The following is a 26,809-nucleotide window of genomic DNA, read 5'->3' on the forward strand; positions in this document are numbered from 1 at the left end:
TGTCCAGATATAACCCACATTGGTTTCCAGGAAAGACCTGGTTGAGACAAACCTGACATGGTATATTGCTCGCAACATGACCACTGGTGCCCATTACTAGGTCCCCTTCCCTGCCTTTTTACTTTTCATCTTTCACCAAATTTTGTTATTTTTTTATTTATCCAAAACAAGCCTTTTAAAATAAGAGTAAAATCAGATAACAGGCCATTAATAAAAGTAACAATTAAACAATTCTTACAACATTAAAAAATATTACTAACAAAACAAAAGTGATGATAGAACTTAAGTTAGTTTGTAATATTTCAATATTTAATTTAACTTACCAAATGTCACCCGGAAAGTTAATGTAAGCCTTTTCGTTATTCACAACTACTGTCACAATAATTATTCAGGCAATTTTAATGAACTAGTCAATAGGAAACAATTATTGTTTTCATTAATTTGAGTTTGTTTTTGAGTCATAAAAACAAACAAAGCCGAACAAATGTACAGATAGACACATAAAGTTATTAATAATTACTGTCAGTTAAGTCAGTCCGTTACGTCAGAAATTATAGCTGTCAATCATAGAATACACAAAATACAATACTTTAAATTATCTGTGGCTATTGACCATAGATACTGAGCGATGCATTAATTATTTTATTATTTTCATATTAACCCGATAATACAGATTACAATACTTGATAGTGCGTTATAACGTGCAGTTCGCTTTAGAATTGCAAATATTAAATCGGTTGCATTTGTGTTTTTATTCATATATAACCTATACTTACAGGAATTTCACAAAAGTTTTACAACTAGTCTAAAAATATATAATATAATCATATTTATACTTTTGAATATGAAATAATACATTGTTTATTGTATATACAATGTTTTGTTAGTTTTCAATCTTCAGATTAAGCATAAAGTTTAGTTATTATTATTAAGCCCAAAATTAGGAAAATGAATTTTCTTTCGAGACGTCACAATAAGAGATTTTGTCACTTTCCCACAGTTTGCCAGTTTATAAATAAAAATTATTATGGTAGAAAACTAAGTAATATTAAGGTAAAATAAGAATTAATTAATTATTTGAATAGAATGCACAGATATTAATTAACGGTTAGTCCGTAGATATATTTTAATTTAAAGTTTTTTATAATTATGTAGAGGTAACGATGATAATAAATATCTAATAAGTTGTTCTGTAATTTACTAAATATATTTTATGTACATACCAGGATAACATGTATTATTGAAACTCAAACACATTTCTTACATTACAATTTAAACATTACTCTAAAATATATTTTATGTATTCGTATTAATGTAATACATTTTTAATACCTCGTTTTAGATGTTTATTTTGATATCGCAGTTTAAAATAATCATACGCTTATTGTATGGTTATTGTACTGATATTTTTAGCTATAAGTATGCAGGTCTTTCTATTATTGTTTACATATATTTTATTATTGTATTTTCACATTGATCCATATTTTTGTGATGACAATAGATATTTTAAATAGGCCGCCTTTTCGCTTCTCACGCCCAGTTTGACGTCATGATACGGGGTTCTCAAATATGTCTTACCGCACCCTACTTAATTCGTTTCAAAACATCTTATGTCTAAATCGTGTTCGTACCCTTTACCCTTAATGTTAGGGACCAGAGTTCTATTTTCAATAACAAATATTTTAGTTCCCATTTCCAACACCAGATGTCATAACCAAATCATACTACATTAGCGCAGAATATACCAATCACGTTCCTGGAACTTTGACGCAATTTGCAAATGGCCGTGAAAAGGATCTTCGAGGGTGTATGAGTAGTTAATGGTGGATGAATTTGTGATAAAAACTAGTGAATAATACATATTTCTGTGAGGTGTTGTCGATAAGATACAAAATGTGCCAAAAAGTGAGAATCCAGTCTTAATAGTGCTACAGGAAGCGCCCGATAACCGCTAGGACGGACTACGAGACTAGCTAGCAGAAGGGTAAAGTTCTAATATCTTTACAATTTATCATATTGTTATTTCTCTGTTCGTATTATTTATTTCCGTTCTACGATAATATGAAGAAAGTTTGGTGAGCTTATCCAACATGATATCGATGTCTAAATCGTATGGCGACATGGGTGTATTCTCGAGTCGCCGGTGCATAGGCGTTGCTTGTAACATAGTCAAAAAGTCCTTGTTATTGAGGTAATGGAGTCGTCCGTACGTCTAGGCGTTAAAATAGATTGATTTGGTGTCATCAAGCAAAGGTAACGACGATTTGTATAGGAAATAGGAGTGGAATAATTCCATATATATCTATGTATGTATTATAGCTTTATAGTAGGCACGGCCTGCCCTGTTGCTAGATGGAGGAACATCGATTTGTTCCTACTATCACTTATTAATGTTTAATTAGCGCGAACTCGTGTGGCTACAATTGTTTTGGATGTATTTTATCGGTTCTGTTAACGTATTTTTCGTGATTCAATAATAATTTCACTTAAGTGTTATGTTTGATAAGTTAATTAATTACATGGTAATTCTTATTAATCAATTTACATTCCTCGTCATATCTATGTATGTAGTTGTGATGTCATGAGATTATATTGATTGCAGGTGGGTTTTTAATGTTATTGCATAGACAATTTGATGATTGAAATTTTTTAAGATTTGGGTACTTGCATATTTGCTTGTATGTTTGTAATTCACTAAAAGTGACGTTAATATTTAACTATGAACATTAGTTATTCATGGTTACTTTATATTTCTCTTTTCTTGTGACTAAAAGTTGAATTACTAAATGTATGAATAATTTTTTAAATTGTTAATACATACAGTAAAATATAAATATTAGCTACTTAAACAAAAAAGAAATGGTTGTGTACACAGATGTTTTTATAGTTTATTGAATGTTTATCTTATAATTATTTATATTGATAAATAATGCAGAAAGGACAAAATATGATTTGACATACAAACAAACATGGCAATCGGAGTATTATAATATTACTAGATATTTTTCTAGTTAGTTTCTAACGTGGTTTATAAAATGGAACTACATGTAGCATCCATATCAATACTAATATTATAAATGCAAAGTCTGTCTGTCTACTACTTTTTCATAAATAATGGCTGAACTCATCTTAATTAAATTTGATGTGAAGATATATTGCTTTGTGAGAACGGATATATCTGTCCATATCTATATACACATATACATGTCTATTATATACTCACTAAAACATGTATTTCTTCTTCTTCTTTATTTTAAATGGCCGCCACCAATGTTGATTGGTGATTTTGCCAATGTCATGGTTTAAGACAGTGTAATTTGTAGCTGTAGCTTATTTTAGTTAACTTTGACAGTTTCGTTCAGGTTCGGTATATTATAGTTATTGTATTTCTTGAAGCATAAAACACTGGCCAGAACAACATCTGACAATATCTATTATGTTTAAAAAATGACCATGAATAAATTTATTCTCTTTTTTTAATCTTACTATTGTGCTTAATATGAAAGTTTGTAAAGCTTTGATGGATAAATGGATGATGGATGTATGTTACTCTTTCACACAAACTACTGAATGGATTTTCAGATGAAACTTTACAGTAATATAGCTTAGACATCAGAATAACACTAATAATGAAATCTACAACCTATGTGATTTGTATAATTATAAAATCCCATCAAAATAGGATGACATTATTGTGTTTTAATATTAATTGACAATTGTTTGTCTAATTATTTATACTTTATTCATTCTTTATGAATTTTATAATGAATATTTGGAAAGTTTTAATAATTAATAAGTACTCTGTATATGTATAATGAATATTTGGAAAGTTTTAACTTTATAGTTTTCATTATGTAATAGCATGTTTATTATAATTTTTTTATATTCTATTCAACAATGTAAAGGGAGGGGACACCCTAAGAAAAGATGGATGGATTGTGTGAAAGATGATATGAATAAAAGACGAGTGGAAGAGAATGACATACTGCGCCGACCCCAAATAATGGGATAAAGGCAAGGCTATGATGATTCTATTCAACAATATATATGTATTTTTTTTATTCCTGTAATACACAACTCTCTACAAATGTAATTAAAATGTTTATAATATGTTAGAGGGAACTGGATTACATGGCTCATGTTTACCTATTTTAAAAGCCAGCCCTGAATGTACCAAATTGTACTGTATATTTGTGAATAAAAGATTATTATAGATAAATTTTTTAATATATGTATGTGCCGACATCTCTGCCCTGCTTATGTCAGCTACTGAGGTTTTGTTGAAGGGTCTCAACCCTCTCAATAGACAAAAATGTTATCTCAATAAAGCAGCATAATTATCGGTTTTTTTTATGGATGATAATGGAATGGTGCGCCCGCCTACACTAACAGTTTATGCTGGTGTGGCACCAGTGATGATAAGATGAGCATGAGGCTGACCTCATGCTCATCTTATCATCGTCCACTGACCTGAGTCAGTTAGCCCATTATGACAAATTCACCAGGAGGGACCGCATGGAGATCAACCTGGTAATGGTACATTGCTAGTAATGGGGTCATTAGTTCACATTACTAACATTCCCTTTTCCCCTTGTAATTACTGTAATTACAGGTTATGAGGCATGACACTGTAGTGTATTACATGTATTACATGAGTGGTATGGTATTGTCACATGACGTCCATAGTACTGTTCATGTATGTAGACTACAGTTACTATTTACCATTAGATGGTGTGTTTATGTTCATTATGAAGTATTATTCTTTATACTAGAGGTTTCCAAACTTGCCATATTTTTCAGATTTGGGTAGACCCCCCATTCATACCTGGTATTGATTTTTTATAAATATCTAACTGTAGTGTTAAAAACATAAAGTAAAAACAACAAGATGACCGCTGTCATAGACCCCTTGCAGTTTGTCATAGACCCCTGGGGGTCAATATAGACTACTTTAGGAATCACTGCTTTATACCTATTTCTATTTTAGTTCTGTTACTAAGAAAGCAGAATATCTATGTACTAAATTTATATACATTTCTATCAAAACTAGTCTTATGTTTTGTTGTGTTCAATAAAACACTTCAAAGAAAACAAACTACAGAGAGAAATAGTATAATACACAAATAGTAATACACAAATTTTTATATATGGAAATAACACTTTCTTCTCTTTACACAGTAGATGATAATAGGTATGATGGGACTTGCATTATTATTATATGATCAAAATAGTCCATATCTAGTCTATATCTATATACAATCTTTACATATATATAAAATTGGAGTGCCTGTTTGTAATATTGAAATAACCGTTTTTTACTAGATGCATATGAATATAATATACATACACCAAAATATATTTTTTTACAATTTTTGTCTGTCTGTTTGTTCCGGCTAATCTCTGAAATGGCAGGAGCTATTTTAGCGGGACTTCTATTGGCAGGTAGCTGATATAATAAGGAGTAAGTTAGGCTACTTTTATTTTAGAAGAATTAATTTATTTTAAAGTTAAATTCAATGCGGATGAAGTCGCGGGCACATCTAGTCCTAAATAAATTTAAGATTATAAAAACAAAATTTGCCCTTTACATTCATCTTTCATTCTTAATCTTTATTTTATTGTTTTCATTGTGACTAATTATGTAGTTGGTGACTAATTTATTATTAAGTATTGTTTATTATATTCACCTAAGACTTCTTTATAATAAGTATGAGTTTGGCATAAGTACAGTTTACAACATTAAAGTTACTCCTTGACACATGCATGGGTGGACATGCATTTGGATCGGATCGGATTTCAAGATAATATTAATCATGACATTGACTTTAGTAGAAATAGAAATGATCTTTATTCAATTAAACTCAATACAAGCACTTTTGAATTGTCATATTTTTATTTTACCACTCATTCCGAATGCAGATTCATCACAAGAAGAATGAGCAAGAAACTTGTGTATTGATTTTTTGAATAGATATTTTTTTTTATAGAAATAACACAAAACAAGTAAGAGGCATCTGATTACTAGATAATATTCTCAGTATTTTGAATTTTAAGTTTTTCTACAAAAACATTATTGTTAACAAACTCTTCAATTTTATAATATGCTTATAAATGTATATACAAAGGAAGTGTATATATTTGATCATTTTACAGGTACTGTGCTTTTTCAGTATAGAACCAATTATCAATTATCATTACTTTTGCTTTATTCACTTTCTTAATTCTTGATTTTGTAGTTCTATAATCTCTAATAATAAATTTGGTATCTTTTGTAATTGTCTATATATGTTGTCTATGTTGACGTATCTATGATCTGTCATCTATTTCCATATCTAACACCCTTGTCTAGTCTTCTCTAGTAATCATAGTAGCAGTAGTAGTCTTGTCTAGTCATATTGTCATCATCCTGGCTCATTAGATTGGCAGTTGGCAGATTTTCTGCTTTACTGATTTAATGCTGACCACAAAATGTATGATGTTATGTAATCATGATGCGTAAATATAGATCTCTAATTCCTGCATAATCTCACTTTCTTATCAATTAGAATTTACTAAAATATATTTTTGACTCCTAATTATTTATCAATATACAAGTACATGTTAATTTACTGGTAACCTTTCTGACACTTTTTTTTTTATGAATCCAATTATTTATTATTTGTAAAATAATTATGTCCACACTCTTATCTTACTGTTTACTTTTAGAGTAAGTTTAAGTAAGGCCTAACTCTATAAGATTCCACTTTTCAGTATCTTGGTTCATTTTTGTCCACAGAAGACGAGCAACTGGTTCGAATTTTCTATATATTTTGCACTCTATTTTTTGCATCTTAGTGCTAGTTGCTATTCAATGGAAAATAATACCATACTTTTAATATAACGAATTGCCATAGTCACAATGTTCTTACGAGTGACTCTAGAACTTGCGAGGTCATACAAACAATTGCGTGTGGAGTGTCTATTATTTGAGATACGTTGAATTCATGTAAAACTGTATTAACTACTAAGTTGTATATGTACATACATGCCTGCCTGTATATACATGCCTTTAAAAACTAGTCTAGTTATAGTGTCCACACAGTACAGCGTGCCGGCCTCGTTTACGTAATGAACAGTGTTGCCAGCCTAATAACTTTTACCTCATGTAAAGGTGCTTCGAAATCTTCATTACATAGTATAAAACAAAGTCGCTTGTATGCTTAAATCTTTAAAAGTACGCAACTGATTTTGTAGCGGATTTTTTAAATACATAGAGTGATTTAAGAGGAAGGTTTATATATATAATATATGTACACCCGTGCGTAGCCAGGGCGAGTAGCTAGTTATATATAAAAATTGCGTGTCACGCTGTTTGACCGCGATGGACCCTAAACTACTGAACTGATTGCAAATTTGATTTGTACATTGTGTGCATTTTGATTTAACTTGAAAGGATAGCTTACATCTTAATTTATAGTTGCAGTATTATTTTATTCATAAACCTTAGCCACAGCAACGCGTGGTCGGATCTGCTAGTGTAGTATATGTTTCCTACCTAAGTCGAATTGGAAGATGTATTATATCATTTGCGATGTGTTGAATTCATATAAAACTATTAACTAGTACATTGTATATGTACAAATATGTTACTTTTAAAAACTAGTCTAGTTATGGAGTGTCCACACGAGTACAGCGTGCCGGCCTCGTTTGCGTAATGAACAGGGTTGCCAACATAACAACTTTTGCCGCATACAAAGGTGCTTAGAATCTTTAATATCAACGCGAAAGTTTGTGAGTATGGATGTCGGTTACTCTTTCACGCAAAAAGTACTGAACGGATTTTGATGAAACTTGACAATAATAGAGCTTATATATATACCTCGTGATAGTTAGCACATTTCTATCGGTTTTGATTTCTAAAATTGATTGAGGATTATCGAGTTTAAGAGTTATATACATGATAAATATATTTTCTTATATTATAATCACGAGCTTGTTTCACTAAATTACTTAAGTACTAATCTTTAACTCATGCTGCGCGACAAAATAGTTTTAGAAAAGTTTTCTCAAACGTTTCCATAAAAAAATGTCAAATAAAATTGTACAAGCCTCATACCGAAGACAAATAACCTCGTACCCGCACTCGTATAATTGGCAACCCTTGCTTCGTGGACCGAACATGTAACACCTGTATGATATGCGTTAAAAATTTACAGAGTAAACCCAAGTCCAGAATGAGTAAATGTAACGAATTAATACAATGGTCCAAACAGCGTTGTTTTACCAAACAATGTGGTACGTCGCAGTGGACGCGATACGGTCGCTCGACGTATATTGTAATGTAAATCATTTATACATATACTAGTTACCCACCACGGCTTTGCACGATTGTACATGTATTATACATATAAACCTTCCGCTTGAATGACTCTATCTATTAAAAAAACCGCTTCAAAATCCGTTGCGTAGTTTTAAAGATTTAAGTATACATAGGAACGGACAGACAGCGACAGCGACTTTGTTTTATACTATGTAATGATACTTACTTATATTATAAAGCTGAAGAGTTTTTTTTTTAAAGGATGATCATGGTATGGTTCACCCTCCTGCGCTAATGGTTTACGCTGGCGGGGCACCAGTGGAGGATGATATGATGAACATGAAGTCAGACCAGTTAGCCCAACGTGACAAATTCACCGGGAAAGTATCACGATGGTTTCCAGGGGGAACCGCGTGGAGGTCGATCTGACATGGTACATTGCTAGCAATGGGATCATTAGTTCCCATTACTAACAATCCCCTTCCCCCCAAAAAGCTGAAGAGTTTGTTTGTTTGAACGCACTAATCTCAGGAACTACTGGTTCAAAATGAAAAATTATTTTTGTGTTAGATAGTCCATTTGTCGAGGAAGGCTTTAAGCTGTATAACATTACGCTACGACCAATATCAGCGGAGCTGCAATGAAAAATATTGCAAAAGGTGGGGAAGTTAAATGCAGACAGGTTGCGCGGGTCAGCTAGTATATCAGTATATAGTATATATAGTACCAGCTGACGTTGTTTTGCCATAAATTAAAATCGCTATTAAAAATAGGCGTTGGTGATAACAGGGTGAAAATTTAGGGTTGTATGTATTTTTTTATATTTCTACTGTATTTTAATGCCACATTGTAAAAAAAATGTCAAAAAAATAAATGATAGGGGTGGACGCCCCTTATTATGGGGCGGATTTTGACGCGAATTTTTTTGACAGGTAGCTGATGTAATAAAGAGTAACTTATGCACATTTTTATTTTAGAAAAATAAAATAAATTCCACGCGGACGAAGTCGCGAGTGCAGCTAGTGTAGTATAATAACACTTGTTTGCCAACATCGTAGTATAAAAAAAAATATCACATGCGTTCAGGTCAAAAAAATAATTGCACCCCCACCCCGTGGGACAGAAGCCGAGTACATCCACGGAGGCACATGAGTACATAAATATTGCCGTATTCGAGACGTTCGAACGAAGTTTGCCTCCCGATCGATCGAGCTGATGATGATGCTGCTGATGTCGAGTCCAGATTTTGCACGTGGGGAGGGTACGTGTGATGTCGACCCGATATATCGGGCCAATCTATTGGAAATAGCGTTCTTACTTATAAAATATATATTCATTGACTTATAGTTAATTACAATTACTCACGATTTTTTAAAATTTTCTTGTATATGTCGAGTAGGTACTGTATTGTGGCGCTTATGGTTTAATTTTATATCTTCACCACTGTTTTCTGGAATGGGGTGGCCAGAGGAATTGCCTTTATTGTTGTGGTGAATGCGACAATTTTCTCAGGGGGTACGTCTCACAGCGAGGGTTTGAATAAATTTACCTTACAAATAATGCAAAAATGTTTTTCATTTCTATTGGATTGAGATAGATAGATAAAAATGTTTCAGTTTTAGTGTACCTAAATATATAATGAGTAGCTTTTTTTTTTTAAATATAATGCTGTGATAAACGGACGGACAAAATCGCATCCCGTTTTGCTTGAACCCTAAAAGCAATTGCGCAAAAATTCTAACGAAAAGAGTAAAACATCTTCCGCCCTCTTGTTATGCCGCATTCGTGTAAAAACAGGACTAACCAACATTGAATATAGGTGGTTATGTAAAGTGTATATATTGTGACGTCATCCGGCTATTGTAGCTTAGTAATTAGATCAAACAATTGAAACAGTGTTATTTTTGCGTCCGTGTTTTTTTGCACACCTCATCAGGTTGTGTTTAACATGTTTTTGTGTGCAATTGGCTTGAATTGCCAATTTGTGCTTGTAATGACGACGTAACGTGTAGCTCACAATAATTATACAATATTACCGACCTGTCCCGACTCCGAACAGGTTTAATTAGATTGTAGACATCACTAAATAAAAAAAATATATAACCCCTGTTCATTCATTCAAAATTTACGAGACACGATCTTGCCGGTAGAGCTCTTCCATCATCATCATCTGCTTCTTCCCATTTGTTTGTGGTCGGCGTAATGTTTTTCTTACAGTCATCTCTGTTCGCAGTCATCTCGTTATTTTTATATTACGAAGCACTTAATCTCTATCTTACCATATAATCTTTCACACAGTCTATCCATCTCTTTTTCCGTTTTCCTCTGCCTTTGTAACTATCCACGATCTTTCATCACGCTCCTTAAATGTTGATACGTCACTACACTGGCTTTTATTCGCTTGATGTATCTGTTCCTTGGTCTTCCCCACCCCCTCTTTTCTTCTATTTTCCATCAATGATATTTCTTATAAATTCATCGTGCCGTGTCAGGTATCCTAATATTTTCCCTTGTTATTTGCTGATAAAGTTTCTTTGGCCAAAATAATTTATTGTGTTTTAAAATTTGACCATATTTCGCTAGTAATTTAATATTTGCTGACTTAAGACATGGTGCAAAAATTGACTTAAAGCAACATTGTCTACCATTGGATAGTGCAGAGATACACCATTGCAGTTAGTAATAAATGCTCAAATAATAATAGTAACATAATGATGACAACAAACATTGGTTGACATACACGTCAATATTATTTGAATACAACTTTCTGATGTCTCAGATTAATTTGGATTCATATAGGTGTTATCATCACATGAAATATAGATTCACATACAAAGTATTTTGTGTCGGCCAGATTCGAAATCAGGTCCATTAGGTCGGCGTATTCTACTAAACATTAATGTATGCCATTCTGTTTAAGTTTTAATTAATTCCTAATTAGTAATATAGTGTAAGCCTGTAAGGTCTGGCCACATAATGCAGTATGGGGATTAAGTACCCTTTTATGAATTTAAAAGGTGGTGGTCACATCCCCTTGTACATGTTGTATTTATTTGAGAAATGATGGTATTGTAAGGAAAACAAATTATAAGTTATATGAAAGTTGTTTTACTTTTGCTGTATGTTTAAGGGGGTCTTCCTATGTGACGGCCTGTTTTTTAGGGATATTTTAGGATTTTTTTTCTACGACCAGTAAATATTTAGAGCTTCAAGTTTTTTATCATTTATTAACACATATTTGGACAGTATAAATATAAAATTTCAGCTAAAAATATTCAGTCAAACTAGAGTTACAGCGCTCTGAACACCCCCGCCTCGAAAAAACGGCGTTTTAATTTGTAGGCTTAAAAGCACGGAATGACCTATAATCAAATGAATATAAAAAAAATTGGATTTTTGATAGACATTTGAAATAAAAGTTGCAAATTAGGCGTTTTTTTTTTTTTTTTTTTTGTTTTTTGCTATAAAAAAATCGAAGTTTTGAAAATTTTCGATTGATAATAGTTCATTCCATGCGTTTACATATATTGAGTGTGCCCTGTAAATTTCAATTAATTCGGTCCAGCCGTTTCTGAGATACAATGGAGGAAAGTTTGAAAAACACAGTTTTGAGAAAAACGCGTTTAAAGTTTCAAGTCCGTTAAAAACTATTAAAATATCAACTTACTCTCAATCGGCGATGCCTGGTCCATAGAGTATTCCTTCCTCTTCCTCGTGAAACTCTTTTAAAGCAGATTGTTCAGCTCTTGAGTCAATCCTGGCTTGTTTAACGACATCACTTACGCGCCGCTCAGAGCGTAAGATTCGCTTTTCATCTCGTTTCTCAACATACGCTTGGGCTTCACGACCAACAGGGCATCCCATAATCGACATAACTTTTAAAATACCTTGAAAACCTTCATTAAAAATAATAACTGCTAAGTAGCTAGCAATTTCAACAACTTTGGGACCAGAATGAAGATGTTTAGGAGCGAAAGTCCAAATCAAAGAATTCAAAGATTCGTTATTGTTTTGTGTCTCTGCTCCTAAACAACGAATTAATAATTCGTCTTTCGATAAATCTTCGAAAACCGGTTTGATAGCTTCTTGGACTTGCGGAATTAGAGGTGGTTTATCGTGATGAAATTGGTCCAGTTCATTATTAGCTTCAGCCTTACGCCATTTACACCAACTGTCTTCGCCTTCTGGACAAAATTGATGCTGAGGGTTTTCATCAGAAGAACATTTGTGATAGTACGTTGCCCAAACTTCCTTTCTCATATCTTCAAGCGAATCTGGATGGCGTCGAATTGCTAATTCTCTCTTCAAAGTTCAACCAAGACTAAAATAACTTCGGTAAAATATTATAACAATAGAAATTTCTGTTTAAGTCTGTAGAAACGTGTCTAAACTTGTATAAACAAATATATTAATAAAGGGGAGGCCAGGTATAAAGCCGACGGTACACAATAGGCCCGGTCTCTAACTGCCAACTCACCGCTCCGAACCGCTCTTTCTTTTACCTGCTGTATCTTTAAAACGACTTCGAATTTTCTAAAATCGCTTTACTACCGTATTCTAGACATGTTAAGGGAGCAATTTATGAAAAAAAAAAATCGATTTTTTCAACCCATCACATAGGAAGACCCCCTTAAGGAGAATTAATGAACTAATATATATGTAGGACATTGTCCGTCTGTTCATGCAGATAGATTATTTATCACACGTGTAGATTAAGTTATTATTAATAATATCTAACCTCAATAATTATATGTAATAATTGCTAAAAAGATGTAGTTATTTAAACAATTTAAGAATTATATTGAAATACAGTAAAACGCCTATTTCTATGGCTCTAGATTTTTTTTTACGTAATTGATTAGTAAATAAGTATTCAGGCATGAGATATATATATATATATTTTAATTACAATACAATTTTTTCTGATAAATAATATTTATACCTGTTGTAGAAATATATAATAAAACTATTTATAAAGCGATAAATGTTTTACTGTAGACAGTGAAGTATATATATATATATATTTTGATGATTATTAAAAATTGGAAATATGAATACTGTTATATATATAATATATAAAACTACAATTGACAAATGACACATGTTGTCTATTGCATGTCAGAAATGACTAATGTGTAGAATTATTTACATATATTATATGTTAATTATATTAAACCATCAATGTAAAACCACATTTAAGCAATAAATTACATTTCATTTTTTCTCTAATCACTATGACTGATTTCCTCTTATTAATTATTTAACCAGTTGGTTGTATACTTAATATTTTTTCTATTTGAGTATTTAATTGAATTAGTGCTAATTGAAGGTTTGTATTCACACACTTAAACTTGAAAATGTAAAGTAAGAATAATGTGTGTAAGTAAGTGTAAATGTTTAAAAGAGCAACACGCAGGTTTCTTGCTCGTTCTTCTTGTGATGAGACAGCTTTCCGAATGAGCGGTAGATTAAAAAAATGTGATGACTATTCAAAAGTGCTTAATGTAAGTTTATTTGAATAAATAATTTTCAATTCTTTCTATTCTATTCTTTGTTTTATGGTTTTGATTAAAGAATACAAATAATAAACATTAAATATATTAAACAACAAAAGAGTGTCTCAACAATTCTGACTACATACGCGTCTGTATATGACACATATAGTCCTGAATATTTGCATTGTAGTAGAAAATGTTATTTAGGGATATAGACTAGGGTAAATGGGATCCGAGAATTGAATTGTTTGGGGCTCCTACGTGGTCCGGACACAATCCGGCCCCACGAATATTTGTTTTCAAAACATACGCCTCTACAGTTTATTGCCTTTGGCATGTTGTCACTTCCGTTTATGTTGGTAGTACTTACTACCCAGTTATTTCGAGTGTTTAATTTTATCTATTTACTAAAAGACGCAATCTCTTATAATATGTTAATCAATTGATAACAATAAATAATCTATTATTTTATTAATTTACTTAGTACATTTATTTACTAATTAGTACATTTTTTTACGGATGATAACGGAATAAAAACTTCTGCGCTAACGATAAACTAAAATTTCTAAATCTGTATTTTCATCTATTCATTGCTCTTCAGGTCTTTTGCTGCATTTTGTTTTTATAATATTAGCTATATCTGCGATTCAGTCTCGTCAAAATCGGTCCAGCCGTTTCGATAGAAATACTAACAATTTTTTTTTTATATTCTCATGTAAAGACCGTTTACACTTTCATATGCATTTAGTAAGTTACAGACACTTCAATTTTATTTGTTACATATCAGGTACAGACTGCCATAACTAACGTTTTTTTTATATGTATAGTTAATAATGTGTACTAAACATTAAAGTGGCAATGGCAAACTTTGGCAAACAATAGTATTAGTGCAAGTTCAGCACGGACGGTTTATAGGCAGGTGGTAAACATGGGTAAACTAAAGAACATCGTATGGGTGCGCCTTACTCCATGTTCCCTTTATAGGTGTTCCTAGTTGTTTTTGTCGCGAATGCTGCAAATTTTCCAGTCTTCCAACGTTTGTTGGTTCTTTATAACTTGGGGTCAGCCCGTCTGTACCTATAGGTATACAAGATTTTTTTTATGTCCTTTTTTAGCTATATAGTCTTGTACGAGCAACGCCGTATAATTTTAAGTCAAATACAATTGTGTGCTGTCAGCAGAATGTCACCAGTCGCTATATTTTCGGTAATAATCAAGTACTATTAAAGTTACTACTGACGCTTCACATGATGTACACCCATGCGAAGCCGGGGTTGGTAGCTAGTAAATAATAAATGCATGCGACACCAATCGTTTTTATTTATTCCAAATTACATTACATTTATATACTGCTATTTCTATTTATTTATCCATTGTTATAGAAATGCTTAACACAGAACATATATAGTGTTCTGTGTTAAGTGTCAATTTCTATTTACAAATATCGAGTATAATAACTGAAAATTAATATTTTGTTTCTTAGCAATATCACAGATTGAACTTACGACCTCACAAAGTTCTGTTTAGTTTTGGATTCAATAAGTACGGATAGTTACACATGGAAATATGATTTCCTAATAATTTCTTCAGTTTAAATGTAACACCCATTTTCGATTTAAAGATTAACTCCTATTAGCAATATTAGAATAGTTCGGAAAATCTATCAGTCTATCTATCTATCTATCCTATAGCAATATTAGAATAGTTCGGAAAATCTATAAGTCTATCTATCTATTTATCCTATAGCAATATTAGAATAGTTCGGAAAATCTAACAGTCTATCTATCTATCTATCCTATAGCAATATTAGAACAGTTCGGAAAATCTGTCAGTCAATTTGTATATCGACAAGAAAATTTCCCATGACCGCGGCTCGAGTTAATGCCCCGATTTGTTTGCGTATTAGAGAGCGCAAGACACTGTTCGGTGGAACATAGTACTAAACACTCCATTCTAGGCAATTTTTTTTTGTCTTAATGGAAGATAATGTAATGGCGACATTGTAGTGTTTATTCGCCAATAAAGTGTCAAGCAGTATATGTGTAAATCTAGTAAAAAAAATACATTATCTTCTCTAATGGTATTAACTGGCGGGGATTTAGTCAAAGTCGGAATCATTTAATCGAATATCTGTTTCTGCCAATTATGCAAGTAATAGTTAGACGGTACTATCCTACCGTCCAGTTTGGCTAGCTACGTTAGTTGAGAACTGGCATGAAATTTCACTGGTATATTTTTTTTTTTTACTGGAGGTTGACGTGAGATAATGAGCATGAGGTCAGGTCGGTACCACATTGCGCCGGATTCTCCAGAAATTAAGCATGATGGGTTTCTAGGTTGGAGCTTGATCTGTAATGTACACTGTCAGGAATGGTAGATGATGATGATATAGATGAATTATTTATTTTGTTCTTCAGCACACAATAAGAAAAGAAAATAATAAAGCAAAATGCGAAGATAGACAGGTTAACTATTAATTTTTATCTTCAGTATACAACAAAAAAGAAAATAAAAAAGCAAAGTGACTTAGAAATCATGCGTATCGTGACGAATTTATCAAGAAATGAAAATGATGGTTTCTAGGGTGGAGTTCTATCGACATGTGTATTGTCAGCAATGATAGATGCAAGATGAACAATTTATTTGTATTTTAAGCATACAACATAAAAATAATAAATGCAAAGCGAGTTAGTAAATAGAAATTATGTGTGAATAGAGGATTTGATCTCGGGATCCCAATCGAAATTTCGGTCTCGATAATTTCGGGATTTTATGTAATAAATCCCAAGATTTTCAGGATTAACAAAAACTTTTTACAGATTAATAAATTTTGTGTTTTTGCATAAAACGAAACGAAGTTTATGTCCTTTTAACATTTATCAGCCATCTTGGATAATCAGCTGATTGATTTAATTAGTTTGCGACGGCGTTGTGTGTGTATGTGTACAAAAGTTCGTCTTCACGGCGATCTGAGAAATGAATTTCGTAGCAAATATTTATGTGATAATCTCCTACATTAGCCTAGCTTCTTTCCACATTCTACGCTATTATGCTACGTTTACATTCAGCCGCTTCCCTTGCCACTCGCGCTGTCGGAAATATTGCCGAAAGACAACTGAGCGAGAGGGGTGAATGTAAAAACACGCTGCCACTCGCGCTGCCAGTCCTTTGACTCGCGCATGAAAAACCGACAATCGTGGGTGCGCCGGGCAGCGTGAGTGGCAGCGCCAATGGCATGGGAAGTGTTACGAGTGGTGTTTACACTCCTCACTTCCGTGCTTACTTCCCTCCCCACTCGGGTTGAGTGTAAATTGGGCATTAGAATTGGATAGTATTTTACTAATATTATAAACTCGAAACTTTGTAAGTATGGATGGATGGATGTTTGTTACTTTTTCACTCAAAAACTACTAAACGGATTTTGATGAAACTTTACAGTTATATAGCTTATATATCAGAATACATAGGCTATAATATAAAGTAATATTATTGAAATTGGCCGAAATATAATGATAAATATCAAGTAAATGTGATGCCGACAAAGATGTGCGGGTCAGATGGTCTTTAATAATAATCTTAGATACATGAAACCATATCTTCATACACATGTGTGAACTTCATGCTTGTATGATAACGATAAGTGATAACGGATAATGTAAACTAGAAATTGTTTGGAAACGACTTACGTGGCCGCGTAAGTTCTATGTACTGTGTTATGAGACTTGTTTTATTTATTTACTAGTTACTCGCCCCGGTTTCGTCCGGGTGTACATGTGTTATACATATAAACCTTCCTCTTGAATCACTATCTATTAAAAACCGCCTCAAAATCCGTTGTGTAGTTTTAAAGAATTAAGCATACAAAGGGATGGACAGACAGCGACAACGACTTAGTTTTATATTACATAATGATTTAAGGCTACTGGGCCCATATTATAAATACTCTTATAGAGTAACATACATATGAAATAATATAAAATTAAGATATTGAAATTGTCTGTGTGGTCACGGCACTGACAGTGTACTACGATAGCGCCAATATACACTCTTCGGCCAGTAGTCCTCCTTCATGAAGGTGGGCTTGTTGGCCTCACCAACCACAAACGTCTTGAAACTCGCGTTGTAGCTAGACTCCAGTTGCGTCACCCTCAATTTCAGATTACTTTTGGTACGGATATAATCTACAATGTCCTGCTCCTTAGATACTGTGGTATGAAAATCAAATCTGTAGTCTATGGGAGGAGAGGGGAGGGGGGGGGGGGCACGAGGCACCTCTTTGTATATTATTTGTGTGTTTTGTCTATATTAGTTGTTATTATATATAGATAAATATATATGTCATTGGCATTCTGGTTCTAGTAACTATTTTTACTTTTGTATAAAAAAAATATATTATATCTTCTTAAAACCCATGCTTGCATAATTACGTTTACCAGCCCAATATATATACAGTCCTTCGCTCACAGGGGGGGTATTACATTATCAATTATAGAATTGTAGATAGATACAATTATCAATTTATGAAGCTTAATACAGTTTTAATATCAATATAGCTTTATCAATTAATTGTTTATCTATTCTCAATTTGAAACTTTAACAATAAACAAAAGAGTAGATATGCGTGTGTCATACACACACATGGTAGTGTGTGTAATGTTTATTTATTGATTTAATGCTACATTCTGCACTTCTCTATATCAACTATAAGTGTGCGAAATATCAAACTCCTCTGTCCGCACAATTTTCCTAAAAGGGGGTTTTTTTATGGATGATAATGGAATGGTACACCCGCCTGCGCTAACGGTTTACGCTGGCAGGGACGTTTCCAGGAGGAACCGCGTGGAGGTCAACCTGACATGGTACATTGCTGGCAATGGGGTCAACAGTCCACATTACTATCAATCCCCTTCCCCCCCTTAAAAGGGGTATAAAGTTTATGCTCCACGTATTAATTTAATAGATAGATAGATAAAAAATTTATTTACGCCTAGCTGTACCCGCGACTTCGTCCGCTTGGTTTTAACTTTATTTTTCTAAAATAAAAGTAGCCTAAGTTACTCCTTATTACATCAGCTACCTGCCAAAAAAAAGTCCCGTCAAAATAGGTCCAGCCATTTCAGAGATTTGTCGGAACAAACAGACCGACAGACAGACAGATAAAAATTATAAAAAATGTTATTTTGATATATGTACCGTATATATATTCATATGCATGTAGTAAAAAACGGTTATTTCAATATAACATACAGACACTCAAATTTTATTTATATGTATAGATAAAGGCACACACACACAAGACACAGTAATATTAATAACACAAATTAAAAGTAGATACACAATTACATTAGTTAGTCAACATAATACAATACAAAACAGATATACAATATATAGATATTAATTACAGTTCGGTAATTCAACATTGAAACAAAGGCACCAATTGATGTAACATAGTATATATACATACAACAACAACAATAACTGTTATAATACATGCGTATAGTTGTTTAGTATATGTATATGTACATGCCCTCACTTAGTTTAGCACTAGATGGCGCTGTTGGAATTGTCCAAAGTAAATAATACTATTATTATATTTAGCCGAAGATCAGGCATCTTTCATTGTAATATGGAATGCAATAAATATTGAGTATCGAGGCAGGCGTCGCACTTCATGGCTAAAGAATTTAAGACAGTGGTTTGGGATTAGCACCATTATTAGATCCCTATTCAGAACAGGGGTCGACGAAATTAAGATCGTCAGGATGGTCGCCAGCACCAGATCCTTGTTCAGAACAGCGGTGGACAAAATTAAGATGGCCAGGATGATCGCCATCCTCCGGTAGGAGACGGTATATAAAGTAAAAGTATTACATCTAAATAGCGCTGTATTTGTAAGTAGCACTGTCACGTTCTCTTCAACTCGGACATGGCGTGGAAATGTTTCGAGTCTTAAATAACATTTATACATATTTAATAACCAATCAATACAGTATTATTAGGCACTAGCTGACTCGCGCAACCTCGACTGCGTCATATAATAGAGGTAGAGTAGTATTTGTGGTTATATTTTTCATTGATACCTGCTGCTATTGTTTGTAGTGTGATGTAGCCTATATTCCAAATTCAAATTCAAAATATCTTTATTCATCTAGGTCTATTACAGACTCTTATGATATGTTAAATCTACCGTCAGTTCGGAATGATTTCGAGATGAGAAGAACTGACAAGAAACTCAGCTCGTATTTTATTAATGTTGTACATATTTACAATAATACTATTTCATTTAAATTCAAATTTGGGAGAATAGTGTGATCACCAGCATATGTTATATAAAAAAAAATCAATAAATCTAATCAGTGTTCGCAACCTGAACAGACCAGTCCCCAGAAGTAGCACCCGTTCACGAGTATGACGGATGAGCCAGCCATCATTGCACTCAACCATATTACCACGCCACAAGTTTGAACTTTATAGCGAGCGTGACTGTTTCAAGTTACTCCACTACGTCATTTATATTATTTACAGCATAAACTGTACCAATCACAGTTTTCACCCATTACAATACTATAATCTTGATAAATAAATGGGCTATACAACACAATAATATATTTTCAATTTGAACCAGTAGTTTTTGAGATTAAGGGTCGGCAACGCGCACGTGATACGCCTAGTGTTTTATGCGTCCATAGGCTACGGTAACCGTTTACCATCAGATAGGCCGTATGCTTATTTGCCACCTATGTGGTATAAAAATAAAAGACATGAGTGAAGCTATCTAATATCTAAAAAACACGTGATGAGAGAGGTTCTCGATGGTTTTAGTGAAAATATGCACATATTTCAAGTAATATAAAAAAATGTGAAAAGAAACGACTTATATCTTTCAAAACTGGCGTGCACAATTGTAGACATAAGATATAATTTAAAACGATTTTATAATTTTCGATTGAAAACTATTGTATTCATTTGTTCACTTATAAACTACTCAATTTAGTACTACTAATTTGTTTTGAAAAGTTTAAAGCGTCTAGTCTTTTTTTTTATAGTCTCCTTATTATACTTTAGAGACATGTTATTTAACAAATCCATCGGATGAAAAAAATTATTCAGGTCTGAAAGGGTTATACAATTTTATTCTTTCTAATATTATAAATTCGAAAATTTGTGAGTATGGATGGATGTATTTTAATCTTTCACACAACGACTACTGAACGAATTTTGATGAAACTTTACAGTTTAATGCAAGTTTTTGTGCTTCTTCCTATTCCAGTCTGTGGACTGTATGTTAATTGTTTTACACCGTTCCCCTAGACAGCACATACTGTTACATCATAATGGGGCTCTAACGATTATTACATAGTTATTATTTCTTTCTACATCGCCACTACGTTTGTCTGTCGGTCTGTACAAGGGGCTATTGTTTTCCTTAATAGTACACGGATCGACCGAGCCGCTACGTGTCTAGGAAGTGATTGGTAACTGCCGCTGTATACGCGCACACAACAGGAAGGTTTTATGGTTTTTGTCGGCCGTTTTACTTGTATGATAAACGCGAAAGTTCGACTGTCCGTTAGTTTTTAAATTGGCAATGTGTTGGAAACATTAAGATTGGCATAAATGTGTTGTACATTGTCAGAATTGAAATTATTTTTTATACTGCGGCTGTTTATTATTATTCACATTATTACGTTTTCACACATTTACATTTACGGCATAAAAAAACATACGGCCAGTTCTATGGTAAATGGTTACTATACGATTTAAACATCAAATCATCTGACTATTAAGAAACCTAAAGATATAAAGAAATAAAGTTTATTTATAGTTGTTTTTTTTTATTTAATACTAGCACGGCCACGCGTTGCTGTGGCTGAGGTTAAATAATATTGCTACTATAAATTGAGGTGCAAGCTATCCTATCTTTCAAGTTGACTCAAATTGCACACAATGTGCAAATCAAATTTTCAATCGGTTTAGTAATTTAGGAGTCCGTCGCTAACAAACAATGTGACATGTAACTTATATATATATAAAGATTTTGACTCTTATAAAATTAGTGCCAGTTGATAGTTTGTATTCACACAATTCAACTTAAAAAAGTAAAATTAAAACATTTATTTAATAAAACAACAAGCAAGTTTCTTCTAAGATCTTGTGATGAGTCAGCATTTCATTAATAAAAAAATATGACTATTTAAAAGCGCTTAAAGGTCATTGGGCAAAATCTGCCCCAAGTAACAAAAGTTTTCCTAGAAAAAGAAAGAAAAAATTTGCTTTAGCAATAGCATATGCTGATGGTAACTCTATTCTCCCAAATTTGAATTTAAAAATGAATCTGTATTATTGTAAACATGTATAACATTTATTTAAAAAGAATGCGAGCTGAGTTCCTGTCAGTTCTCATCTCGAAATCATTCCGATCTGATGGAAGATTTGACATATCATAAGAGTCCGTAGATCAGAAAAATAAAGATATTTTGAATTAAAAAAAAACAAATTAAGTATAATTGTTAAGTATTAATGTTTATCTAAACTTCCTGCTCAATTTTTTTCTGAAGTCCATATTTCATGCTACGATGCCCTTTATTTTTGTTTGCATAAAGAATGGCCTATTCTATTTTATTTTAAATAAAAAAGCAGTCGAAGTCTCTGGGGTTAAGATGTTAGAAATAATTCTCCTCACGCCACATTTCACGTCGTCTCGTCCATAGAATACGCTGTTCCCGAAATAACAATTACTCGGAATGTTATAGTAATAGTTCTTAAAATATCCACTTACCCAAATGTACACTTGATTACGCCGTTTTTATGATAGATCATTTTATTGTTGTGCTTTTATCAGCAACAGCTGAGGCAGCTCCTGTTGCCTTGTAAGATATCTTCTTGTTCTTGTGTATGCTTGTTTTATTTATTGATGTTGACAACACAGCGCTATATAGACCCAAGTTCAGATAGCTAAAGCTTGTGGGTACTAGATAACTGATACAAATATATAGATATATTTTTTCTTAAATGCATATTATACATAGAAATCACCCAAACGTATACAAACAATCATACTCTTGAATACAAATGTTTATGCCATGCGAGGAATCGAACTCGCGACCATTGGAAGTAAGGCGTTCTGTTAAATCGCTAGACCACCGAGGCCGCCAAAGATAATTATCTATCTATCTATGAAGAAATGCAGACTGCTAAAGTTTGTACATATTGTAGAAGTAGGTGTTATTCGGGAATTTGTTTGCGAGATTGAGATAAGCTATGTCCGTTCTTATGTTACAGTCTATATTAAGCCTATAACCTTATAAACTATGTGTTATTCTGATGCTATATTATTGTATAAAATATTATAATATATATTCTTTCTTCTTTCTTCATATATATTCAACATTTATTCTCTGCACCACCTATGGTTGACTGGTAGAAAATGCCGCATGGTGCTAAGTCCGTCAAATGTACTTTACTATATTTTGTATATTGTGTGCATTGAAGTTGAATAAATAAATAAATAAATAAATAAATAAATAAATAAATAAATAAATAAATAAATATAGACATTCTTCGTTCATGAATCCACTCATACTGAGTGGATCAACCATCATATCAACATTCAAATACAATGTACATTGTTCATGAATAAATAAAAAAATTAAAAATATTATTGAGGGATTAAATTGAAACTACCATATAATAGGTATCATGATCATTATCATTATCATCATTTCGGGCTGTATCTATCCACTGTTGAGAGCGTGGACTGTAGGTTGCTGATGATAAAAATACCTTTGCTGGACTACTTATATTTAATTGACTAATTATATTTAAATTATACAATAACTTAATTACACTGAGCAACGTATAGCGTCTGTTAGACAATATTGTGGAAGCAAGTGAGTTAAAAAGGGAAGTCAATGGAGCCACCCTCTAGCACTTATTCCATGGTATTACCCTATGGTAATTATGTTTATGTCTATACATAAACATAAAATGATTGTGTTGCTAGCAACATCCACTGTTGAATATAGAACTTTTACAATGCCGTCCACCGTGTGGAATCATTCGGCTTCTGCATCCATCCGTTGTATGAAAGAAATACGCTGCTACCATATATACCATGTTTAAATTTGTAGAGTAATATTCATTCATTCATTCAATGTAAAAAGACCGCACTATCTTGGCAAAGGGACAAAACGTCAGAAGCACATTACGCCATATAGAAATGAGTGCAACTGCGTAAACGAAGACCGCTTTATGAGTGAATTTTTCCTTGTTTGGTTACACAAGTGTATGCCTATGACGTAGTAGGCCTCCGCAGACGACGGACTGTCCTCCACGTACTTTTTGTCCGGCGTAGAAAACACACTGCACTTTGTAATCAGTTGAGTTATTCTGTAAGCATCACTTACGAATTTGAAACCGTAATTCTCGTTGAAATTGTACATTGGTTTGTTTGTTTGTGTGTTTGTAATACTTTATTGTACAATAATATTATAAAAAAAGTACACAATTGACTTAAAAAAAATGTTTGGCGGATTTATCCCAAAAGAGGAATTTCTTCCAGTCAACCAAGTTGGTATTTTGTAAAACTCGATAGCGACTGCAGCGTAGATGAGCACACGCGTAATGTTTGGTGACCAAACGTAAACTGATTTTGGTAATAACTTATTGAGGCGTTATGAAATAATGCTGACAGTGCACGAGTGCAATGTACGTCAACCGTACAGTGATGTTATTAGATACTAGCTACCCACCCCGTCTTTGCACGAGTGTATATGTATTATACATATAAACCTTCCTCTTGAATCACTCTGTCTGTTGCCGAAATCTGCATTAAAATCCGTTGTGTAGTTTAACAGCGGAAAAGACTTCATTTTATATTACCTAATACATATATATATGTATGTATGAAATGAATATGTATATATAGATGCAAGGTTAGTCATAAAGGATAAACCAACCCTAAGATAGCATGGGTTTTGGATCGATTTTTTAATATTGTTCGTTTAGTTCGTTGGAGTATGTCACATTTATTTTGTATAATTATGTATTTTGGAGTTTGAAAAACATGGAAAATATCCTAATTGAATTTATTATTAATAATAATATAATAATCATTATAATAATCGCGAAAGGCTTGTATGATATAAATAGAAAACATCCAGATATGGACAATTATAGGCAAGCACAGGCGAGTGCACCATTCCATTATCGTCCATTAAAAAAAAGAGCAACGAAAGACCGTACTAACGAAAAGAACGAGCAAGAAACTTGCGTTCTTGCCCGTTCTTGCTCGTTCTTCTTGTGATGAGGCAGCTTTTTGTATGAGCGGTAGATTAGAAAATGATAACTATTTGAAAGTGCTTAAATTAAGTTTATTTGAATAAATGATTTTCTATTTCTATTCTATTCTATTCTACCATTTACCATCAGGTGGGACGTGAGTTTGCATGTCACTGCAGTTACATAAAATCGAACCCACGCGAGTCAACTGCGCTACAATTTATCAACATCCTGTCACAGCACGGATATCATTGTTTACATAATATCAGTTCATCAGTCGAACTTCCTGTTCCGCACCTCGTATTTGTTGCCTTCTGATGGTATACTTGACATTACCTTCATGTCCTGTGACAAATGTTAAAGTCAAACTCAATTATTCGTAATGGATTTTGAGTCATATTGACTATTTTTTTAAATAGAATTTTCAGTTTTCTCCTCTGGTTCAGTCAGCAATAATGCGTATTGGACATTTTTAGTCACTGTCATTTTTTTTAAATAGAATCTTAAATTTATTCTCTGGTTCAGTCATAAAGCATATACAACTAATATACTATTTGAGTACCGCCCCTCCGATCGATCTACCATCCAATTCAAACGGGGATCGATATTACAACGATCTGAGCCGAAGTTTGAACCCCTACCGGTACCCTCAGATTAAAGTCATATCTGTCAGGCAGGAATTGGCCTTCAGCCGCTCCATAAGTCCTTTTGGTTTAGAGTGCAATCTGCATTTGCCACCTATCATCCGGTGAAGCTGTAAAGTATTAGAGTAGTCCGAAAAAAACAACTAATTGGTTTTTTTTGCTAATTCTTCTCGACTGAAGTAGCTAACCGAACTGGGCGGTAGGGGTAGTACTGAATAATTACTTATATACATTTGTTTTTAAGTCGTACATAATTGTAGAAGTAAACCGGTGCGATTAACTGCTGGACTATTCTAGTTAAGAATCAACTACGTCGCGTTAGCTTTCAAAAAAAAAAAACACATCGTAATCGGGCCATTCGATAAGGAGATACGTCGGAATTTAAAAATATAGGTTTTATAATAAATGGTAGTAAATCAATACTGAAATATGTTGTCACTAGCTGTGTCTACGATTTCATGCGCGTGAAATTTATAGCCTATATAATATATATGTGTTATTCTGATGTATAAGCTATATTACAGTAGTTTCATCAAAATCCGTTGAGTAGTTTTTGCTTGAAAGAGTAACAAACATCCATCCATACTCACAAACTTTCGCGTTTATAATATTAATAAGATGGTATGAATAACCTATACCGATGTACGGACACTCCACTGTGCTGGAGTGGATGCCAAGAAACTCTTAAAATGTATAGTGGTGATGCTGTAAATTTTATAGGCCTGAAGTTTTAAATCTTGTGTATAAAATTGCATGATGTCATCTCCTACAACTACTTATCAATTTATATATTGAATACGTCATATTCATGAACGGGTGCTGCTTGTGGCCCCCCACACCCACTGGTCTGTCCGCTATAAGCAATTTCTTATAGACAACCTGGAAGAATACATGTTATACATGTACATAACCCCCATACTGATACAAACAAACGTGACTATGTACTCATGAATGTTTGCACCACGAGGTATCGAACCCGCGGAAGTAAACCGGTGTGCTAAAAAACTAGTGACCAAACAGTTTTTCAAGATTTCCGTCCATTAAATACGCATAAGTGACAGCGTCTTTTCTTCGTATCAATTAACATAAAT

The 26,809-nt window shown here is 33.0% G+C and overlaps 1 protein-coding gene across 1 annotated transcript in view; it reads left to right on the plus strand.

Annotated features, from left to right (window-relative positions):
• The first annotated feature begins 1,753 nt into the window (after positions 1-1,753).
• The window catches only part of LOC131842540 (guanine nucleotide-binding protein G(I)/G(S)/G(T) subunit beta-1), a 36,860-nt gene continuing 11,804 nt past the window's right edge, over positions 1,754-26,809 (plus strand). The window contains exon 1 of the mRNA XM_059191111.1: positions 1,754-1,984. The gene's annotated coding sequence lies outside the window, so the exon portion shown is untranslated. The remainder of the gene's footprint in view (positions 1,985-26,809) is intronic.

The sequence above is a fragment of the Achroia grisella genome, unplaced genomic scaffold (assembly GCF_030625045.1).
Source record: "Achroia grisella isolate CSIRO2021 unplaced genomic scaffold, CSIRO_AGI_Agris_v1 utg241, whole genome shotgun sequence".
In the NCBI taxonomy this organism is placed as follows: Eukaryota; Metazoa; Arthropoda; class Insecta; order Lepidoptera; family Pyralidae; genus Achroia; species Achroia grisella.